The following is a 7,808-nucleotide window of genomic DNA, read 5'->3' as shown; positions in this document are numbered from 1 at the left end:
GGGAGTTATTTAGTTTCTTTCTGCTGTTGCTGTTGCCGTTCCTCTCTGTGTTCTGCCTTTTCTTTTGCTTATAATTTATGATTTTTGCCCCATGATGAGTTCCAGCTCTAACCCCAAAAATATCTATACAGCATGGCGGTTTTAAATAGCATTTGGTATATGTTTTCATATGATATTTGATTGGGGAATCACACTTTATTCGATTCGAAGTAGGCAGCATAATTGGGTGGAAATATATTCGGTTTTTCATTAGGTTTTTAGGTTTATGGAATAACTAATGGGAAAGTACTTGGAAATATGAACAAATGCAGGGAAAATTGTACAAGTTTGAAAGAAAAATTTAGGAATATTCTTCATATAATCATTATATCTTAGACCGTGAATAAAAAGATTGAAATTATAACCCAATAAAATCAAAGTATTTTTCATTATTTATATGAAATAGAGGATTAAGATTATTTATTACTAGGAAGCAAGACCCCTGCACACTCGCTTTAACTGAAAAGCTGGTTCTATAATCACAATATATCCTTTCAAACCAATTTGTCTGCTGAATCGCTCTCCCATAAACCGTAAACATTCCAGAAGTAAAGTTCATCAACGATTTAATGAGTCAGCTTCATTATAGGCCATAATAACTGAATAATACCCCCCCCCACCCACAGCACATATATGTAATATATATGTATATGTGACTCTCGCGGACCATATGGCTCTCTAAAGTCCTTAAATATCCTTTTATCCAATCCTTCGAACTGGCTATCGAAATTGATGCCGCCAATTAACAGGCGTTGAAAAACATTTCGACCAAATTGCATAAGCCTCAGGATGCCACATAAAGTGCTCTGTTGGAGGCAGAGGGAGACAGAGGGGAGTTATAGTTGGGGGATATCCATATCGACAGAGCGACGACCACACACACATATCAGCACTCAAAACAACCGACACAATCCAATGTTGATTACCGCATAAAAATCCAGCAGAAGGACAGGCGGACCTCCTCTAAGCCTGCACCCACCTCTGAGCCCACCCCACCCCATCCCAACCACCCACTCGCCTGGGTCAACAATTTTTGATTGCCTCTCCATAAGGCAGAAGAGAGAGAGCTCGCGAAAAATTATTCCTAAAAACAAATACAAATTCATTTGAGTGGATTTTGCCACTGCTCCTGCTCCACGGGGGAAGGGGGGGGCATATCCTTTTAGTCCTTTTTGCAGTGCATTTTATGCGTTGCGCCACCAGCTAATGGCATGGGGGGAGGCCCTGGCGTCAGAGCCTGATGATTGTCCTGCAATTTGTGTCCTGAACGGGTTGTGGGTCGAGTACGGGCTCCGAGTTCGGGTTCTGGATCGTAGCTGGTGCGTGCGTGTTGGAAATTGTCGTTCTTATTGCCTTTTTCGCAAAAATTATTTCGCGTTAATGGCAATTACCACTTATGTCCTGCTGTGGGTCCTGCTGCCAGTGCCTCCTGTGCCAGTGCCACTGCCTCCTGTGCCACTGCTGCTGCCGTCTCCTCTCGTCTCATGCACAAATGCAATTTGAAATTATTTTTAAGGAAATGATTTTCGCCAGCTAATTTATGTTAAGTGTAGTTAAGTGAAAATTGTGTTTGGAAAATTAGCCCGAAACGCGGGGGCGTGGTTTATGTTGCAACTCAATTAGTTTTACGGTGCCTCAATGTGTGGCAATGTGGGCTTGACGATGCCAGAGGACGAAGCTGCAGGATGCCAGGGAAATGGATGAGATTTCCTACATTTTGGATGCAGATTAAGGAATATGTTCCAAATTATCCATAATTTATAAGAAAATATAAACCAAGTGTCCTTTAATTGATTTTTCTCTACAATTTCTATAAATTCTCCAAGGAACCCCATCATCATATCATTCCTACTCTCTCTATATACATATCTCTCCTTTCTATTCCCTATCCTGTGATCTTTGGCACTAACTTTTTATGGCATTATCATCAAGGCTTTATCTCAGCCTCAAAAATGCTGAAAGGCAACAATTTTGAATGAAAAGTTTGAAATGTTGCCATTTTCCAACCCACTCCTCCCCCCCAAAAAAAAATGAACACAAATGAAGTTTGAAGCTGCATCTTGGGAGTCTTATGAGGGCAGGGAGGCAGGGGATGGGTTCGGTACATGTCTCCTCTCTCAGCCAGCCAGCGGCTTCTGTCGACTATGGAAAAATGGGCGGGTTGGCATTTTCGGGGCAGACATTTGGAGTGGAGTTTGCTGGAGGGGGCATCTCCAGTGGCATGTGGCAAGTGAAGTAAAGAAGCAACAACAATGGGCAGCAGCAGCAGCATCAGCGATGAGAAAAATCGAAACAGCAACGATAACAACTACAATTGAAACGCTGGCAGCGAAGCTTTCAAGAAGGAGACGAAGCAGAAGCCGCAGCAGAAGCCAACGACGAATCAACAGCAAAGGAGGAACAATGAGAGACGACAGCGACAACGACAACGAAGGAGACGATGGAGACGCCGATGATGACGACGAGGAGGAGCAGCAGACGAAAAAGTCAACGAAACGAGACAACAACGACAGCCGGCAGCGGGAACAATCAGGGTGTATGGACTTTTGGGTACCCTGTTAAAGGAAGGCCTAATGAAGGGCGGCGTTGGGATCAATTTCGAGCCTTAAACCACTTAAGTGCCTGCCATTTTTCCCTTGCCATTTTTTAAGGGAAGTACAAATTTATTAGGCATTTTTCTGAATATTTTGGCCTGAATTATCACAGGCCTCTCCTTTCCCGACTTGTACCCGATATCCTTTCCGACATTCATCGAACAGGACCTACCAATACCTGCCTCCAAAGGGCATCAAAATCTTCGACTCCCCAAAGCTTCCCTTTCCTTCAGCAGCTTCCTCTCATTTTTTTCTTGGTACATTTTTGATGGACAGAACAATGAGGAAAAGGGGTGGAATCGTTCAACCAACAAACACACACACACACACAGACACGCAGCAGATATCGGGTTGTATGTGTGTGTGTGAGATATGAATTTCGATTTGCATTTTACGAGGCAAACACAAAGAGAGCAAGCGAGGGACAGAGAGAGAGAGAGAGCGCAAAAACAGAATCGACAAAAATGTCGACCGAGGGCAACATAAAAATTGATGGATTCTTCTTCAACGCTTCTCCAATGCGGTGCACTGGGCGGTGTGGTGGTGTGTGGGGCGGGGGGAATGGCAGTGGTTGATGGAAAGGAAGTTGGGTGGGTGGGGTGGGTGGGTGGTTGTGTGTGTGTGTGTTGTTGCTGCTGAAGGGCTTGTGCAGGGCCGTAGCGGAGGAAAAGGCGGAGGTAAACGAAGCTCGTTTTGCGATTCGTTTAGCTTGAAGCTCAAGGACAGTGGGGGGCAGTGGAATAGGATCAGATGGAAGGGGGGGCTAAGTGGAAGGGGAATTAGTTTAAGAAATGAAGACAAAACGCTTTTTTGTACTGAAACTCAGAAATCTACTCATTATATTGATGATTTTCTTTAAAATTATTTGATATTACAAGTAAATTCCATAGAAAAGATTAATTTTAGTAAGAAAACGCTTTTTTGTACTAAAACTCAGAAAATCTACTCTTTATATTCATGATTTTCATAAAAACCTTTTGATATCACAAGTAAATTCCATGGAGAAGATTCATTTTAGTTTTTTTAAACACTTCGACTCTTTTAATACTTCAGTTAACCCACAGAACAGACTTCAATACTGAATCTTCTACAAGACCAGTCTTCTCCCCCTTAAAATCCCCTAGAAATAGACCCACCTCCTAAAGTGCTCCTATTTCCTTGCCCTTGACTGTCCGCCGTTGCCAGCCCTGACTTCTTCTTGCAGCTTTTGCAGTTTCTTTTTGTTGCTTTCTGCAGTTCGCCTTTGTGCTCATGTGTATTGGTGCTGCCATCTCTTGCTCGCTCAGGTCGCCCTCTGTCCCTGTCGCTCCATGTATCTGCCTCTCTGTCTGGCTGCATTGTTCAGACTTCGTTCGAGTTTGAGTTTTGTGTTCAAGCGCATTGAGCTGTCAACTTCATGTCTCAGGAGCAGCAGCAACGGCAGCAACGGCAGTATTTCGTTTTCGTTTGTCTTGTAGTTGTTGCTGTTGTTGCCCCTTTTTGTTGCTGCTGCTGCTGCTGGTGGCTGTGGCTGATGGAATCTCTTGGCCAGAAGAGGCACGAAGCAGAAAAGCAGAGAAGCAGTCAACTACCAATCAGGTCGGTGCTTCTGCTGCTGCCTCTTTGGCCAAGAAAGGATTTCAGATTTCACATGCAACACACACACACACACACACACACACACACACAAAATGGTAGACATCTCTCTGTTTCAGCTACTACTTGCAACCTGTATGTGGAAGGTGTATCTTAAACAAAAGGCCAGGCATTACGACACAGTGGAAAGACTTTATTTGGTGACTATTCTTATGGAAATGCATCTGGACCTGCCTCAAGAAACCCTCTAAGATACCTCTGAGACCCTGCCTCAGACTCTCTCTGGCACACACACAAAACCACAGTCTTCCCTCCTTAATTGAGACACTTGAATATGCAATTTTTCAAATTGTAATGGAAATGAAAAATCGACCACATCAAAACATCGTTAAGTGGCACCAAAAGAACCAGAAAACCCAGGAGGCGGAGATGATGAAGGAGGAGGTACACGACGGAGGAGTGCGGCAGAGGGGCAGAGAAATGGAGGAGGAGGTGCCAACGGGCGACCCAAAAACCATGATATGATTTAATTAGGAGTTTCCACGCGCAATTAATCTTTGCGCCTTTCCTTTTTAAGCAGACACCAAAAACTGCAGATGCAGCACAACTCACTCGACGCCAGAAAGAGAGTGGAGAGAGAAGAGAGAGCGGAGGGGGAAGTCAATGCCGATGGAAGGGGATGGTGGATGGTACATACATATGTTTATGCGGTGAACGAAATCGTGATGAAAAAGGAACTTCTTATAAAAGTTTCTTGGAAACGGCAATGGAAATGGTGACATCTTTTGTATGGTTTTTGCTAATCTTAAAGGTTATTCAACTTCTTTTGAGGGACAATTCACATGATTAGATAATAGACTTAATAATTTAATAATAATTAAAATTTTAATCTAATGAAATTTTAATTTTAATTGATTAAAAAGAAAGATAAATATTGTATTTGATTTTATTAGGTTTTTAGGTCTTTAAGATTGGTGCTCGAGGAATCTACTGGCCTTGCGGTAGACGTGGAGTTTAAAAACCCAATAAGTATTGGGTTCATTCAGTGACACTTTTTATACAAATTCCTTTGAAAAGGCAATGGAAGTTGAGACAGCTTTTATATGGTTTTTGATAATTTTCAAGATTAGTAAACTTTTTTTGTGGGATAATTCACATAATAAGATGATAGATTCTTGTAATTTAATTTTATTTAAAATTTAAGTCTAATTAAATTTAAATTTGAAATTATTAAAAAGAAAGATACATTTTTTATTTGATTTTGTTAATTTTTTAGGTCTTTAGGATCGGTATTCAGGGTATCTAATGGCACTGCGAGAAATGTGGAGTTTGCTAGCCCAAAAAGTAATATTTTTCAAACATTTTCTTCTTCTTTCAGTACTTTAAAGAAGTGATGCTTAATTTTGTGAATTTTCCTTTAGTTCAAAGAGTAAATAAATAAACTAATAAATATTGTGTGAATGGATTCTAATAATTTTACATAACTAAAATCGTTATTTGCCGTTTCAGCTATGGAAAAACCTACCGTTTCATTATTCATCATTATAAACAATCACCTATTAAAAACCGTGAAATTCTTCCCCATATTCCATCCCACATAAAATCCCGCTTTCCTACCGCATAAACGATAAAACTTCTGTCGCCTACGCCACCTCTATATTTCTTTTTTCCTGCACTCCTTTTCTCCCTCCTCCTCCTCCCCCCACCAAACTCTTACGGTATCCCTCTACCTGTTTCTGCTTCATTGAGTGAAGCACTCAAGCAACTTTCTACCTTGCTCTTTCCCTCCACCATCGGCAGTGCCGTGCCACCACCTCTCTGTCTATCTTATATAGTTGCTCTATGCCGACATTTGACATTTCAATTATTCAAAAGAGAAAAGAGTGTGAGAGTGAGAGGACGGGGGAAGACAGAGGGAGAGAAGACGAAACACATGTTGGATGGGCGACCTTTTTTCACTCGCTGCGACATTTTGTGAGATTAATGCGCCAATTGTTCCCATCATCGTTTCCCCCATTTCCCATTTTGTTCCCCCCCACCCCCTCCTCTTGAGGAAGGACCGCCCGCACTACACTCCGAAAACATCGTTCTCCTCTGTATATCCTACTCAGCATTCGATAATAATGCAATTACAATTTGAAAAATGATGTCTGACAGTTTTGAATTTGTCATGGTATTTATCAAAGTCGTCTCCAGGCCGCGCGCAGCACCATGTGCAGCAGCAGCAGCAGCAGCAACAGGAGAGGCAGGAGACCAGAAGACCCCTGAAGATGGAGATGCAGCAGCAGGAACCTGTGCCGGTGCTGCCACAAGATGGAGGACATGTCACTTTCATCGCAGGTAAATCAGTTTCTTTTATTGCTGAAGGATTTACATTTGTAGCTCCCTCCATCTCGTCGGTTCCCATCTTCAAGGTTAGCCAGGAATATCTCTTTTTCCTTTTTTTTTTTTCTTTTTTTGATATCGAAAGATCCCCTACAAAAGACTTATTAATAGCTCCATTAATTCAGCGATAAAAGCAGCAGACATCTCTCTTGAGGCTCTCTTGTGAGTATCTGACTTTAATTCAGTTGTAGGCCCTGCTGCTGCGGCACAAAGGTTGGGATTCTCTCTCTGATGAAGTGGGTCTTTTGGATGATAAATTGTAGGGCCTGGTATACAATATACCTTGTAGTATCTTTAAAGATGAACTTTTTTGTGGCAGTAAATGGTATTTTTGCTTTGATTAGGTGTTTTCTATAATTTTTCTTTGATTTTTGTTGAAAAATCATGAAATTTATAGACTTTTAGGCGTTTTGGAACATAATTTGTATGTCTCCGAATATTTAACAATTTTGTATCACCCCAAAACCGCAATTTTTCTTCCACTTTTTGCCTAAAACCCTTGTACAAAGTAAGGGGCAAGAAAAAGATACATTGGAGATGCTCCTGAATATTATTCTTTATTTTTAATAGTTTTTTGACATACTTAAACCTCAATTTGCTTTCTATGCCCTGCCCAAAACCTTTAAAAAATTATTTTGCATTGATTGTAGTGGAAAAAGTAAGAAAAATATACAATTTCAGGTGTTTCCAGATACACACGTTTAATGCAACTTTTTTTCTAATCTTTTTTCCAGTATCCCAAAACCATTATTTCCTATGGCATAACCCTTTCTAAAAGTAATCCCCGTAAACGAATGATGGTCTGAAAATGTCATTTACACAGTTTTTTGAATGACATGAAATATGAAAATGCACACAGAAAACACATTCGTAACACCGGAACAGAACAATAGCAGACACACACACACGCACACAGGGAACAAATCTACATAGATAGTCGAAATCATCTAAAAATCTGTGACGCAATAAAATAGAATTAATGGAAACCCCCGGAATTATGCGACTCATTTGGGGGTAGAGACAGACAGAAGTCGGCATGGTATGGAACCTGTGTGTCCAATGCTCTGTGTCTGTGTCTGTCTGTCTGTCTGTGTGTCTGTCGCATCTAATATTAATAAATATCTTCAATCTGCTGTCAGTGCAGTGCAAAATAGTTATGGCCCGCGCGATATGCAATTAAAATATAGCTAAAAACCAAATGAGAAAAAACACAGG

At 41.1% G+C, this 7,808-nt stretch overlaps 1 long non-coding RNA gene across 1 annotated transcript; it reads left to right on the top strand.

Annotated features, from left to right (window-relative positions):
• Positions 1 to 5,598: 5,598 nt before the first annotated feature.
• Positions 5,599 to 7,579, top strand: LOC117188565. Its single transcript, XR_004472656.1, has 2 exons — positions 5,599 to 6,548; positions 7,328 to 7,579. It is a non-coding gene; the product is annotated as an uncharacterized LOC117188565 (long non-coding RNA).
• Positions 7,580 to 7,808: the final 229 nt, after the last annotated feature.

This window comes from Drosophila miranda, chromosome 4 (genome assembly GCF_003369915.1).
Source record: "Drosophila miranda strain MSH22 chromosome 4, D.miranda_PacBio2.1, whole genome shotgun sequence".
Lineage (NCBI taxonomy): Eukaryota > Metazoa > Arthropoda > Insecta > Diptera > Drosophilidae > Drosophila > Drosophila miranda.
Note: the sequence above shows the minus strand (reverse complement) of the source record. Positions and strands in the feature narration are given on the sequence as shown.